The sequence below is a fragment of the Vidua macroura genome, assembly GCF_024509145.1.
Source record: "Vidua macroura isolate BioBank_ID:100142 chromosome W unlocalized genomic scaffold, ASM2450914v1 whyW_random_scaffold_48, whole genome shotgun sequence".
Classification (NCBI taxonomy): Eukaryota; Metazoa; Chordata; class Aves; order Passeriformes; family Viduidae; genus Vidua; species Vidua macroura.
The window spans coordinates 2,264,477-2,278,995 of record NW_026530536.1 but is presented as its reverse complement, the minus strand read 5'-3'; positions in this window follow the sequence as shown (position 1 = coordinate 2,278,995).

Here is a 14,519-nt window from a genome sequence, read left to right as displayed (position 1 = left end):
AACAAGAATCATATTAGAGTTAAGGGAATTGAAGAATAAGTGGGTGAGGCTCAAATCCAAGGGAGGTGGAAGGTTTACAGAAAAGGGGTTAACCCTGAGAACTCTTGTTTCCACCTGAATGAACCTGCCCCCTTTGTTGCCCATATTGTAAACCGGTGTTGTCGGGAAGAACTGAGAGAAGTCCCGTGTGACTTATCCCCGGTCAAAGATAAGAACTGGGAGCAGTATAAGGCTAGAAGGGGAAAAGGGAATGGATGTGCTGGAGAGTACCGCTGCTTCCGAGAAGATGGTAATCCCTGGGGCTCGAAGCACACGAGTCGGCGGGTGAGGCAGAAGGGAGAGAACCAGGCTCTTCCCAATCCCAAGTGGAATAAAACAGGAATACTCCCGACTGGGTATTGATAATCTCCCCAAAGGTACCGACTCAACCACCCCGGGCAGACACAAAGGGCAACAAGCTAAATGGGGAATGGTAGGGAATTATGAGTTAAGTGCAAAAACAGGACTCCATCCTCCTTGGCAAGTTATCATTATTGTAACTCTGATTATGTTATTGCCAGGAAGATATTCTCAATTTTCACATCAACCCTTTAAATGGATACTAACCCGAGTAGATGGGAAGGAAATTCAAACTCGGATATCATCCGGATCTCCTAGTTTTACATCGTCATTATGCACATTGGCCCCCATCGAACCATGTCTAAATAAAATAGGTTTCTATATGTGTCCAGCATCAAATCCAGGAAAGAGATATCGCAATTATCCCGGGGAATACTTCTGTGGGTACTGGGACTGTGAAACAATAGCATCAGATTGGTCAGTAGAAGGAGATCAATGGCTTACTGTTTCTTGGGGACCCTACGGCTGTAAAGCTCCGCAGAAGGACTGGTCGGGCGGCATAGTCAATCAGGGGAATTGTCAATTTGTGTATCTGAATGTAACTAAACCATCAGATCCAGGACGGACAGTGGGACGGACATGGGGTTTTCGGTACGTGGAACCCGGTAAGGACAGAGGTAACATGTTTACCATAAAGAAAGAGCCTATCCCACCAGATACCCGACCAGTAGGCCCTAACCCGGTAATAGCCAAAGATGGAGAGCCAGGTTATGTTGAAATAATCAGTAATCAAAGTAACTCAGTGGAAAATTGAACTGTTGTTACCCAGACAATAGTACCCCCTAGCGAGGATTCTCGATTTAACACCCTTTGGAAGCTGGTAGAAAGAGCGTACCGGGTCTTGAATGCAACTAACCCCCAGCTTACAAAGCATTGTTGGCTTTGCTTTGATGTTAAACTCCCATTTTATGAAGCTGTTGGAATATCAGAAAAGGCAAGACGTGCAAATGGCAGTAACCCCCCTTCATGTAATTGGAAAGATTCGCGGGAGCAAGGAATCACATTGGCCTCAGTAACAGGGAAGGGGAGATGCATTGGCCGAGTGCCTCAGCACATGGAGTCCCTGTGCGAAACAATAACTACAGCAAAACGAGAGGATAAGCCAGCCAAGTGGTTACTCCCAGCTAAAAACACAAAGTGGATCTGTGCAAAAGGAGGACTCACACCCTGCATCTCCCTGGAAATTTTCAATGAGACCTCAGATTACTGCATATAAGTAGTCATAATCCCAAAAATTATATATCACCCTCAAGACTATGTATATAACCTACAAACTACCCCAGCGCACCATCTACAAAAACGAGAACCTTTTACTGCACTTACAGTGGCTGCTTTAATGCTCATGGGGGGAGCGGGTGTAAGCACGGGAGTGGCCTCCTTAGTAAAACAAACGAAAGAATTTCACTCTCTAAGGGTAGCAGTGGATGAGGACTTAGAGCAAATAGAGCAATCGATATCAGCCTTAGAGAAATCAGTGAGATCCCTATCTGAAGTGGTTTTGCAAAATAGGTGAGGATTGGACCTCCTGCTCCTACAGCAAGGAGGGCTATGTGCAGCGCTCAGAGAGGAGTGTTGTATCTATGCAGATCACACAGGGGTAGTCAGAGATACAATGACAAAACTAAGGGAAGGATTAGAGAAACAAAAAAGGGAAAGAGAAGCCCAACAAAGTACGAAACCTGGTTCAACAGTTCCCCGTGGCTGACTACCCTATTGTCCACAATTGCAGGGCCCCTAATTTTACTGATTTTGGGACTAACCTTCGGCCCATGTATTTTTAATAAGATCATAGACATAGTAAAGGGGAGATTGGAGGCTGCTCACCTCATGTTGATGAGGGCCAAATATGAACCCATACCGGAGGATCCTGAGAATAATGAAACCTTAGCCCTTAGCTTACAAGAACTAAAAAGATTTGATGAACAAAATAAAGAAAAAGAAAAGGGGGGATTGTGATAAGTTAGAAAAGACTCTTTGTTCATCAGGACAAAAAGGGGAAAGCCTTGTGTAAATACCAGGAAACCAAAGGGGAAGCCTTGTGTAGGTAACAGGATTTGAGCTTAGATGCATATAACATATAACCTTATATGGAAAAGACCATTACAGGGTCGTGGACTTTCACAGAGGAAGAAGAGAGGAGCCTTCCTCCAACGACCACCAGAGAGTAGAAGAAGACCCCCTAGCAACAGAGGGCGCAAGTGCAGAGTACACCCAGAGGTACAGCGGACACGGAAGGAAGAGAGTATAAAAAGACTCTGGGAAGGGGGAAACGGTGTGAGCCGTTTGTGGAGCAGGGACTCCCCGGCTGCACCCAGCGCTGTTTGCTTGCCATCGCTTGCTGTAATCAATAAATTTCTTATTGACTCTCGAAAGGCTGAACAAATTATTCGCCTCAATTTATAACATGTGTGAGTCACACACGCAAACAAGCCATTGTTTCCCCATCCCCCCCGGGCATGTGGAGGGGGGCCGTGCTTAAAGGGTGTGAGTGACACGCAGACAGCCTCACAGGTGAACTGGCACCAGAGGCAACTAAATTCAGGGCACTTCCCGAAGGCCTGGCAGTAATGAAGCCCAGAGAGGCTGACCCCAAAGCAAGGGGGGTACAGTATCGTAGGACCTTTTAGCACCGCGGCTGGCAGGGGTAGTCGTGTGACCCATTCCTCAAGGTGGGGGGGGGTGGAGAGTCCAGATCGGGCAAGGTGCGTGTTATGAACAGTTTCCAGGTGTTCCCCAGAGACGCAGGCAGGGCTTTCCTAGTTCCCATGGCAACACTAAAAGAAAACTACTAACTCTAGCTAAGTACCGATATTGAAATGCTAATTAGCTAATTGCTCTGTTTGTTTTCTCTAAACTACCTGGGGACAACTGGCCTCCCACCCCTCCACGCTGCCACTCTGAGACTAACATGCAAATAGAAACCCCTTAGGATCATGGGAGTATTTTTAGGAGGAAAAAAAGAATATAAATCAAAAACTGAACACAGTAGAGGAGTCTAGGCAAATGCCCTAGCTGAGGAAGAGGGAAACACATCCCCTGATTGACTTTTAACTGTCGCCATCACCTAAGAAGGAACAGACTATATTAGGCTCTGAGAAGCAGGGCGATAGAGAGACAGAGAGCCCTGGTGCTGCCACCACGGAAGGAGCGGGGACAGCTGTTGTGCTGGACTTCAGCAACAGACTCTGCACGCCACGCCTCCTCATGCCCGGGCCACCAGTGTGCCACAAGGAAAGGAGATAGGACAGCTGCTGCTCGGGACTCCAGTGACCGACTCTGCACGCCTCCTTCCTTTCGGCTGCCTGGGAAAGCTACGACCGCGGGGGCGAGCTCTGCGTCGAGCCCCCTGCCCAGCTGATCTTTTTAATAAAGAGCTGAACATTAATAAAGGCATTAGCCCTGTTCATTTCAATTTGGGGGCTCGTCCGGGATAGCCATGCCTGAAGAGGACCCCCAGACAGCTCGACCACCTGCTTCGAGGGACCCTCGTGAGTCGCTGGCTACCTTTGGACCCTAGGATCAGCGTGAGACAAGCAATGCAGAGGAGCGTCGGATTGGTAAGCAAAACCGGGAGACAAGCGAATGAGTGAGTGAGTGAGACGGGGGCCGGCAGCTCGGACCCCCGAAGCGAGAGGGACCCGCTAGTACCGCGTTTCCGGACTCCTGTAAAGGGGCCGGCCGGGAACCGGGAGAAGCGAGTGGAATACAGGAGCGACTGAGGCGTCTCCTTAGAAGTAAAGCAGGCCCTCCTCCGAGCGTGTGGAGGTGCCCGATGGGCAAAGTAACTCCCTGGCAATCAGGGCAAGGGGAATATCCCCAGCAGGGCAGGTGGTATGTGGAGGTCCTAGAGGACATGTCCCCGGCGCCGGCAGGATGGGATAGGACGGCAGGTGGGATGTCCCTGGCAGGCAGGGCGGGGTGTCCTAGCAGGCAGGAGTGGCATGTACCTGGCAGACAGAGAGTATGTCCCCGACAGGCAAAAGGCATGTCCCCGCCAGGCAGGACAGGACAATAGGGCAGGTGGGATGTCCAAGCAGGCAGGATCGTCATGTCCCCACCGGGCAGAGGGCATGTCCCCGCCAGGCAGGACAGGATAACAGGGCAGGTAGGGTGGGATGTCCTAGCAAGCAGGAGTACCAAGTCCCGCCAGAAAGAGGGCATGTCCCCAGCAGGTAGGACAGGATAACAGGGCAGGTAGGATGCCCATGGCAGGCAGGGATGGAGGTCCCCGTCAGAGCAGGCACTAACCTGAGTAAGCAGAAAGGCAGGAAGGCAAGCAAGGGAAGCCTAGTAGGGTCAGGCAAGGGGGCTAGGCCGGAGTTCGAGTGTAAGGCTCGGCAGGACGTTCGACCTTACCTCGGCAGGGAGACCAAGCTTCCCAAGCCTAGTAGGGTCAGGCAAGGGGGCTTGGCCGGAGTTCGAGAGTAAGGCTCGGCAGGACATTGGACCTTACCTCGGCAGGGAGACCAAGCTTCCCAAGCCTAGGAGGAGAGTCAGGCAAGGGGACTTGGCCGGAGTTCAAGTGTAAGGCTCGGCAGGGCGTTCGACCTTACCTTGGCAGGGAGACCAAGCTTCCCAAGCCTAGTAGGAGAGTCAGGCAAGGGGACTTGGCCGGAGTTCGAGTGTAAGGCTTGGCAGGACGTTTGACCTTACCTCGGCAGGGAGACCAAGCTCCCCAAGCCCCGTATGAGAGTCAGGCAAGGGGACTTGGCCGGAGTTCGAGTGTAAGGCTTGGCAGGACGTTTGACCTTACCTCGGCAGGGAGACCAAGCTCCCCAAGCCCCGTATGAGAGTCAGGCAAGGGGACTTGGCCGGAGTTCAAGTGTAAGGCTCGGCAGGACGTTCGACCTTACCTCGGCAGGGAGACCAAGCTTCCCAAGCCTAGTAGGGCCAGGCAAGGGGGCTTGGCCGGAGTTCGAGTGTAAGGCTCGGCAGGGCGTTCGACCTTACCTCAGCAGGGAGACCAAGCTTCCCAAGCCTAGTAGGGTCAAGCAAGGGGAATTGGCCGGAGTTCGAGTGTAAGGCTCAGCAGGACATTCGACCTTACCTTGGCAGGGAGACCAAGCTTCCCAAGCCTAGTAGGAGAGTCAGGCAAGGGGTCTTGGCCGGCGTTCGAGTGTAAGGCTCGGCAGGTCGTTTGACCTTACCTCGGCAGGGAGATCAAGCTTCCCAAGCCTAGTAGCGTCAGGCAAGGGGGCTTGGTCGGAGTTCGAGTGTAAGGCTCGGCAGGACGTACGACCTTACCTCGGCAGGGAGACCAAGCTTCCTAAGCCTAGAAGGGCCAGTCAATGGGGCTTGGCCGGAGTTCGAGTGTAAGGCATGGCAGGACGTTCGACCTTACCTCGGCAGGGAGACCAAGCTTCCAAAGCCTAGTAGGAGAGTCAGGCAAGGGGGCTTGGCCGGAGCTCGAGTGTAAGGCTCGGCAGGACGTTTGACCTGACCTCGGCAGGGAGACCAAGCTCCCCAAGCCTACTATGAGAGTCAGGCAAGGGGTCTTGGCCGGCGTTCGAGTGTAAGGCTCGGCAGGTCGTTTGACCTTACCTCGGCAGGGAGACCAAGCTTCCCAAGCCTAGTAGCGTCAGGCAAGGGGGCTTGGTCGGAGTTCGAGTGTAAGGCTCGGCAGGACGTTAAACCTTACCTCGGCAGGGAGACAAAGATTCCCAAGCCTAGTAGGGTCAGGTAAGGGGGCTTGGCCGGAGTTCGAGTGTAAGGCTCGGCAGGACGTTCGACCTTACCTCGGCAGGGAGACCAAGTTTCCCAAGCCTAGTAGGAGAGTCAGGCAAGGGGGCTTGGCCGGAGTTCAAGTGTAAGGCTCAGCAGGACGTTCGACCTTACCTCGGCAGGGAGACCAAGCTTCCCAAGCCTAGTAGGAGAATCAGGCAAGGGGACTTGGCCGGAGTTCAAGTGTAAGACTCGGCAGGACGTTCGACCTTACCTCGGCAGGGAGACCAAGCTTCCCAAGCCTAATAGGGTCAGGCAAGGGGGCTTGGCCGGAGTTCAAGTGTAAGGCTCAGCAGGACGTTCAACCTTACCTCGGCAGGGAGACCAAGCTTCCCAAGTCAAGTAGGGTCAGGCAAGGGGGCTTGGCCGGAGTTCGATTGTAAGGCTCGGCAGGACGTTCGACCTTAACTCGGCAGGGAGACCACGCTTCCCAAGCCTAGTAGGAGAGTCAGGCAAGGGGACTTGGCCGGAGTGAAAGTGTAAGGCTCGGCAGGACGTTCGACCTTACCTCGGCAGGGAGACCAAGCTTCCCAAGCCTAGTAGCGTCAGGCAAGTGGACTTGGCCGGAGTTCGAGTGTAAGGCTCGGCAGGACGTTCGACCTTACCTCGGCAGGGAGACCAAGCTTCCCAAGCATAGTAGGGTCAGGCAAGGGGGCTTGGCCGGAGTTGGAGTGTAAGGCTCCGCAGGACGTTCGACCTTACCTCGGCAGGGAGACCAAGCTTCCCAAGCCTAGTAGGAGAGTCAGGCAAGGGGGCTTGGCCGGAGTTCGAGTGTAAGGCTCGGCAGGACGTTCAACCTTACCTCGGCAGGGAGACCAAGCTTCCTGAGCCTAGTAGGGTCAGGCAAGGGGGATTGGCTGGACTTCGAGTGTAAGGCTCGGCAGGACATACGACGTTACTTTGGCAGGGAGACCAAGCTTCCCGAGCCTAGTAGGGTCAGGCAAGGGGGCTTGGCCGGAATTCGAGTGTAAGGCTCGGCAGGACATTCGACCTTACCTCGGCAGGGAGACCAAGCTTCCCAAGCCTACTAGGAGAGTCAGGCAAGGGGGCTTGGCCGGAGTTTGAGTGTAAGGCTCGGCAGGGCATTCGACCTTACCTCGGCAGGGAGACCAAGCTCCCCAAGCCTAGTAGGGTCACGAAAGGGGGCTTGGCCAGAGTTCAAATGTAAGGCTCGGCAGGACGTTCGACCTTACCTCGGCAGGGAGACCAAGCTCCCCAAGCCTAGTAGGAGAGTCAGGCTAGGGGACTTGGCCAGAGTTCAAGTGTAAGGCTCGGCAGGACGTTCGACCTTACCTCGGCAGGGAGACCAAGCTTCCCAAGCCTAGTATGAGGGTCAGGCAAGGGGACTTGGCCGGAGTTCGAGTGTAAGGCTCGGCAGGACGTTCGACCTTACCTCGGCAGGGAGACCAAGCTCCCCAAGCCTAGTAGGGCCAGGCAAGGGGGCTTGGCCGGATTTCGAGTGTAAGGCTCGGCAGGATGTTCAACCTTACCTCGGCAGGGAGACAAAGATTCCCAAGCCTAGTAGGGTCAGGTAAGGGGGCTTGGCCGGAGTTCGAGTGTAAGGCTCGGCAGGACGTTCGACCTTACCTCGGCAGGGAGACCAAGCTTCCCAAGCCTAGTAGGAGAGTCAGGCAAGGGGACTTGGCCGGAGTTCGAGTGTAAGGCTCGGCAGGATGTTCGACCTTACCTCGGCAGGGAGACCAAGTTTCCCAAGCTTAGTAGGAGAGTCAGGCAAGGGGGCTTGGCCGGAGTTCAAGTGTAAGGCTCAGCAGGACGTTCGACCTTACCTCGGCAGGGAGACCGAGCTTCCCAAGTCAAGTAGGGTCAGGCAAGGGGGCTTGGCCGGAATTCGAGTGTAAGGCTCGGCAGGACGTTCGACCTTACCTCGGCAGGGAGACCAAGCTTCCCAAGCCTACTAGGAGAGTCAGGCAAGGGGACTTGGCGGGAGTTCGAGTGTAAGGCTCGGCAGGACGTTCGACCTTACCTCGGCAGGGAGACCAAGCTTCCCAAGCCTAGTGGGAAAGTCAGGCAAGGGAGCTTTGCCGGAGTTCGAGTGTAAGGCTCGGCAGGACGTTCGACCTTACCTCGGCAGGGAGACCAAGTTTCCCAAGCTTAGTAGGAGAGTCAGGTAAGGGGGCTTGGCCGGAGTTCAAGTGTAAGGCTCAGCAGGACGTTCAACCTTACCTCGGCAGGGAGACCAAGCTTCCCAAGTCAAGTAGGGTCAGGCAAGGGGGCTTGGCCGGAGTTCGATTGTAAGGCTCGGCAGGACGTTCGACCTTAACTCGGCAGGGAGACCAAGCTTCCCAAGCCTAGTAGGAGAGTCAGGCAAGGGGACTTGGCCGGAGTGAAAGTGTAAGGCTCGGCAGGACGTTCGACCTTACCTCGGCAGGGAGACCAAGCTTCCCAAGCCTAGTAGCGTCAGGCAAGTGGACTTGGCCGGAGTTCGAGTGTAAGGCTTGGCAGGACGTTCGACCTTACCTCGGCAGGGAGACCAAGCTTCCCAAGCATAGTAGGGTCAGGCAAGGGGGCTTGGCCGGAGTTGGAGTGTAAGGCTCCGCAGGACGTTCGACCTTACCTCGGCAGGGAGACCAAGCTTCCCAAGCCTAGTAGGAGAGTCAGGCAAGGGGGCTTGGCCGGAGTTCGAGTGTAAGGCTCTGCAGGACGTTCAACCTTACCTCGGCAGGGAGACCAAGCTTCCTGAGCCTAGTAGGGTCAGGCAAGGGGGCTTGGCTGGACTTCGAGTGTAAGGCTCGGCAGGACATATGACGTTACTTTGGCAGGTAGACCAACCTTCCCGTGCCTAGTAGGGTCAGGCAAGGGGGCTTGGCCGGAGTTCAAGTGTAAGGCTCGGCAGGTCGTTCGACCTTACCTCGGCAGGGAGACCAAGCTCCCCAAGCCTAGTAGGGCCAGGCAAGGGGGCTTGGCCGGATTTCGAGTGTAAGGCTCGGCAGGACGTTCAACCTTACCTCGGCAGGGAGACCAAGATTCCCAAGCCTAGTAGGGTCAGGTAAGGGGGCTTGGCCGGAGTTCGAGTGTAAGGCTCGGCAGGACGTTCGACCTTACCTCGGCAGGGAGACCAAGCTTCCCAAGCCTAGTAGGAGAGTCAGGCAAGGGGACTTGGCCGGAGTTCGAGTGTAAGGCTCGGCAGGATGTTCGACCTTACCTCGGCAGGGAGACCAAGTTTCCCAAGCTTAGTAGGAGAGTCAGGCAAGGGGGCTTGGCCGGAGTTCAAGTGTAAGGCTCAGCAGGACGTTCGACCTTACCTCGGAAGGGAGACCAAGCTTCCCAAGTCAAGTAGGGTCAGGCAAGGGGGCTTGGCCGGAGTTCGATTGTAAGGCTCGGCAGGACGTTCGACCTTACCTCGGAAGGGAGACCAAGCTTCCCAAGCCTAGTAGGAGAGTCAGGCAAGGGGACTTGTCCGGAGTGAAAGTGTAAGGCTCGGCAGGACGTTCGACCTTACCTCGGCAGGGAGACCAAGATTCCCAAGCCTAGTAGGGTCAGGCAAGTGGACTTGGCCGGAGTTCGAGTATAAGGCTCGACAGGACGTTCGACCTTACCTCGTCAGGGAGACCAAGCTTCCCAAGCCTAGTAGGAGAGTCAGGCAAGGGGGCTTGGCTGGAGTTCGGGTGTAAGGCTCGGCAGGACTTTAGACCTTACCTTGGCAGGGAGACCAGACTTCCCAAGCCTAGTAGGAGAGTCAGGCACGGGGACTTGGCCAGAGTTCGAGTGTAAGGCTCTGCAGGACGTTCAACCTTACCTCGGCAGGGAGACCAAGCTTCCCGAGCCTAGTAGGGTCAGGCAAGGGGGCTTGGCCGGAGTTCGAGTGTAAGGCTCGGCAGGACTTTTGACCTTACCTCGGCAGGGAGACCAGGCCTCCCAAGCCTAGAAGGAGAGTCAGGGACGGGGACTTGGCCAGAATTCGAGTGTAAGGCTCGGCAGGACGTTCGACCTTACCTCGGCAGGGAGACCAAGCTTCCTGAGCCTAGTAGGGTCAGGCAAGGGGGTTTGGCCGGAGTTCGAGTGTAAGGCTCGGCAGGACGTACGACGTTACCTCGGCAGGGAGACCAAGCTTCCCAAGCCTAGCATGAGAGTCAGGCAAGGGGGCGTGGCCGGAGTTCGAGTGTAAGGCTCGGCAGGACGTTCGACCTTACCTCGGCAGGGAGACCAAGCTTCCCAAGCCTACTAGGAGAGTCAGGCAAGGGGACTTGGCGGGAGTTCGAGTGTAAGGCTCGGCAGGACGTTCGACCTTACCTCGGCAGGGAGACCAAGCTTCCCAAGCCTAGTGGGAAAGTCAGGCAAGGGGGCTTGTCCGGAGTTCGAGTGTAAGGCTCGGCAGGACGTTCGACCTTACCTCGGCAGGGAGACCAAGCTCCCCAAGACTAGCATGAGGGTCAGGCAAGGGGACTTGGCCGGATTTCAAGTGTAAGGCTCGGCAGGACGTTCGACCTTACCTCGGCAGGGAGACCAAATTCCCAAGCCTAGTAGGGCCAGGAAAGGGGGCTTGTCCGGAGTTCGGGTGCGAGGCTCGGCAGGACGTTCAACCTTACCTCGGCAGGGCGACAAAGATTCCCAAGCCTAGTAGGGTCAGGTAAGGGGGCTTGGCCGGAGTTCGAGTGTAGGGCTCGGCAGGACGTTCGACCTTACCTCGGCAGGGAGAGCAAACTTCCCAAGCCTAGTAGGGTCAGGCAAGGGGGCTTGGCCGGAGTTCGAGTGTAAGGCTCGGCAGGACGTTCAACCTTACCTCGGCAGGGAGACCAAGCTTCCCGAGCCTAGTAGGGTCAGGCAAGGGGGCTTGGCCGGAGTTCGAGTGTAAGGCTCGGCAGGACATACGACGTTACCTCGGCAGGGAGACCAAGCTTCCCAAGCCTAACCTGAGAGTCAGGCAAGGGGGCTTGGCCGGAGTTCGAGTGTAAGGCTCGGCAGGGCGTTCGACCTTACCTCAGCAGGGAGACCAAGCTCCCCAAGCCTAGTATGAGAGTCAGGCAAGGGGACTTGGCCGGAGTTCAAGTGTAAGGCTCGGCAGGACGTTCGACCTTACCTTGGCAGGGAGACCAAGTTTCCCAAGCCTAGTAGGAGAGTCAGGCAAGGGGACTTGGCCGGAGTTCAAGTGTAAGGCTCGGCAGGACGTTCGACCTTACCTCGGCAAGGAGACCCGGCTTCCCAAGCCTAGTAGGGTCAGGCAAGGGGGCTTGGCCGGAGTTCGAGTGTAAGGCTCGGCAGGACGTTCGACCTTACCTCGGCAGGGAGACCAAGCTTCCCAAGCCTACTAGGAGAGTCAGGCAAGGGGGCTTGGCCGGAGTTCGAGTGTAAGGCTCGGCAGGACGTACGACGTTACCTCGGCAGGGAGACCAAGCTTCCCAAGCCTAGCATGAGAGTCAGGCAAGGGGGCGTGGCCGGAGTTCGAGTGTAAGGCTCGGTAGGGCGTTCGACCTTACTTCGGCAGGGAGACCAAGCTCCCCAAGCCTAGTATGAGAGTCAGGCAAGGGGACTTGGCCGGAGTTCAAGTGTAAGGCTCGGCAGGACGTTCGACCTTACCTTGGCAGGGAGACCAAGTTTCCCAAGCCTAGTAGGAGAGTCAGGCAAGGGGACTTGGCCGGAGTTCAAGTGTAAGGCTCGGCAGGACGTTCGACCTCACCTCGGCGAGGAGACCAGGCTTCCCAAGCCTAGTAGGGTCAGGCAAGGGGGCTTGGCCGGAGTTCGAGTGTAAGGCTCGGCAGGACGTTCGACCTTACCTCGGCAGGAAGACCAAGCTTCCCAAGCCTAGTGGGAGAGTCAGGCAAGGGGACTTGGCCGGATTTCAAGCGTAAGGCTCGCCAGGACATTCGACCTTACCTTGGCAGGGAGACCAAGCTTCCCAAGCCTACTAGGAGAGTCAGGCAAGGGGACTTGGCGGGAGTTCGAGTGTAAGGCTCGGCAGGACGTTCGACCTTACCTCGGCAGGGAGACCAAGCTTCCCAAGCCTAGTGGGAAAGTCAGGCAAGGGGACTTTGCCGGAGTTCGAGTGTAAGGCTCGGCAGGACGTTCGACCTTACCTCGGCTGGGAGACCTAGTTTCCCTAGTCTAGTAGGGTTAGGCAAGGGGGCTTGGCCGGTGTTCGAGTGTAAGGCTCGGCAGGCCGTTCGACCTTACCTCGGCAGGGAGACCAAGCTTCCCAAGCCTAGTCGGAGAGTCAGGCACGGGGACTTGGCCAGAGTTCGAGTGTAAGGCTCGGCAGGACGTTCAACCTTACCTCGGCAGGGAGACCAAGCTTCCTGCGCCTAGTAGGGTCCGGCAAGGGGGCTTGGCTGGACTTCGAGTGTAAGGCTCGGCAGGACATACGACGTTACTTTGGCAGGGAGACCAAGCTTCCCGAGCCTAGTAGGGTCAGGCAAGCGGGCTTGGCCGGAATTCGAGTGTAAGGCTCGGCAGGACATTCGACCTTACCTCGGCAGGGAGACCAAGCTTCCCAAGCCTACTAGGAGAGTCAGGCAAGGGGGCTTGGCCGGAGTTTGAGTGTAAGGCTCGGCAGGGCGTTCGACCTTACCTCGGCAGGGAGACCAAGCTCCCCAAGCCTAGTAGGGTCAGGAAAGGGGGCTTGGCCAGAGTTCAAATGTAAGGCTCGGCAGGACGTTCGACCTTACCTCGGCAGGGAGACCAAGCTCCCCAAGCCTAGTAGGAGAGTCAGGCTAGGGGACTTGGCCAGAGTTCAAGTGTAAGGCTCGGCAGGACGTTCGACCTTACCTCGGCAGGGAGACCAAGCTCCCCAAGCCTAGTATGAGGGTCAGGCAAGGGGACTTGGCCGGAGTTCAAGTGTAAGGCTCGGCAGGACGTTCGACCTTACCTCGGCAGGGAGACCAAGCTCCCCAAGCCTATTGGGGCCAGGCAAGGGGGCTTGGCCGGATTTCGAGTGTAAGGCTCGGCAGGACGTTCAACCTTACCTCGGCAGGGAGACAAAGATTCCCAAGCCTAGTAGGAGAGTCAGGCAAGGGGACTTGGCCGGAGTTCGAGTGTAAGGCTCGGCAGGATGTTCGACCTTACCTCGGCAGGGAGACCAAGTTTCCCAAGCTTAGTAGGAGAGTCAGGCAAGGGGGCTTGGCCGGAGTTCAAGTGTAAGGCTCAGCAGGACGTTCGACCTTACCTCGGCAGGGAGACCAAGCTTCCCAAGTCAAGTAGGGTCAGGCAAGGGGGCTTGGCCGGAGTTCGTGTGTAAGGCTCGGCAGGACGTTCTACCTTACCTTGGCAGGGAGACCAGGCCTCCCAAGCCTAGAAGGAGAGTCAGGGACGGGGACTTGGCCAGAGTTCGAGTGTAAGGCTCGGCAGGACGTTCGACCTTACCTCGGCAGGGAGACCAAGCTTCCCGAGCCTAGTAGGGTCAGGCAAGGGGGTTTGGCCGGAGTTCGAGTGTAAGGCTCGACAGGACGTTCGACCTTACCTCGTCAGGGAGACCAAGCTTCCCAAGCCTAGCAGGAGAGTCAGGCAAGGGGACTTGGCTGGAGTTCGAGTGTAAGGCTCGGCAGGACGTTTGACCTTACCTCGGCAGGGAGACCAAGCTCCGCAAGCCTAGTATGAGAGTCAGGCAAGGGGACTTGGCCGGAGTTCAAGTGTAAGGCTCGGCAGGACGTTCGACCTTACCTCGGCAGGGAGACCAAGCTTCCCAAGCCTAGTAGGATAGTCAGGCAAGGGGACGTTTCCGGTGTTCGAGTGTAAGGCTCGGCAGGACATTCGACCTTACCTCGGCGGGGAGACCAAGCTTCCCAAGCCTAGTAGGTTAAGGCAAGGGGGCTTGTCCGGAGTTCGAGTGTAAGGCTCGGCAGGACGTTCGACCTTACCTCGGCAGGGAGACCAAGCTTTCCAAGACTAGCATGAGGGTCAGGCAAGGGGACTTGGCCGGATTTCAAGTGTAAGGCTCGGCAGGACGTTCGACCTTACCTCGGCAGGGAGACCAAATTCCCAAGCCTAGTAGGGCCAGGAAAGGGGGCTTGTCCGGAGTTCGGGTGCGAGGCTCGGCAGGACGTTCAACCTTACCTCGGCAGGGCGACAAAGATTCCCATGCCTAGTAGGGTCAGGTAAGGTGGATTGGCCGGAGTTCGAGTGTAAGGCTCGGCAGGACATACGACGTTACCTCGGCAGGGAGACCAAACTTCCCAAGCCTAACCTGAGAGTCAGGCAAGGGGGCTTGGCCGGAGTTCGAGTGTAAGGCTCGGCAGGGCGTTCGACCTTACCTCGGCAAGGAGACCAGGCTTCCCAAGCCGAGTAGGGTCAGGCAAGGGGGCTTGGCCGGAGTTCGAGTGTAAGGCTCGGCAGGACGTTCGACCTTACCTCGGCAGGGAGACCAAGCTTCCCAAGCCTACTAGGAGAGTCAGGCAAGGGGACTTGGCGGGAGTTCGAGTGTAAGGCTCGGCAGGACGTTCGACCTTACC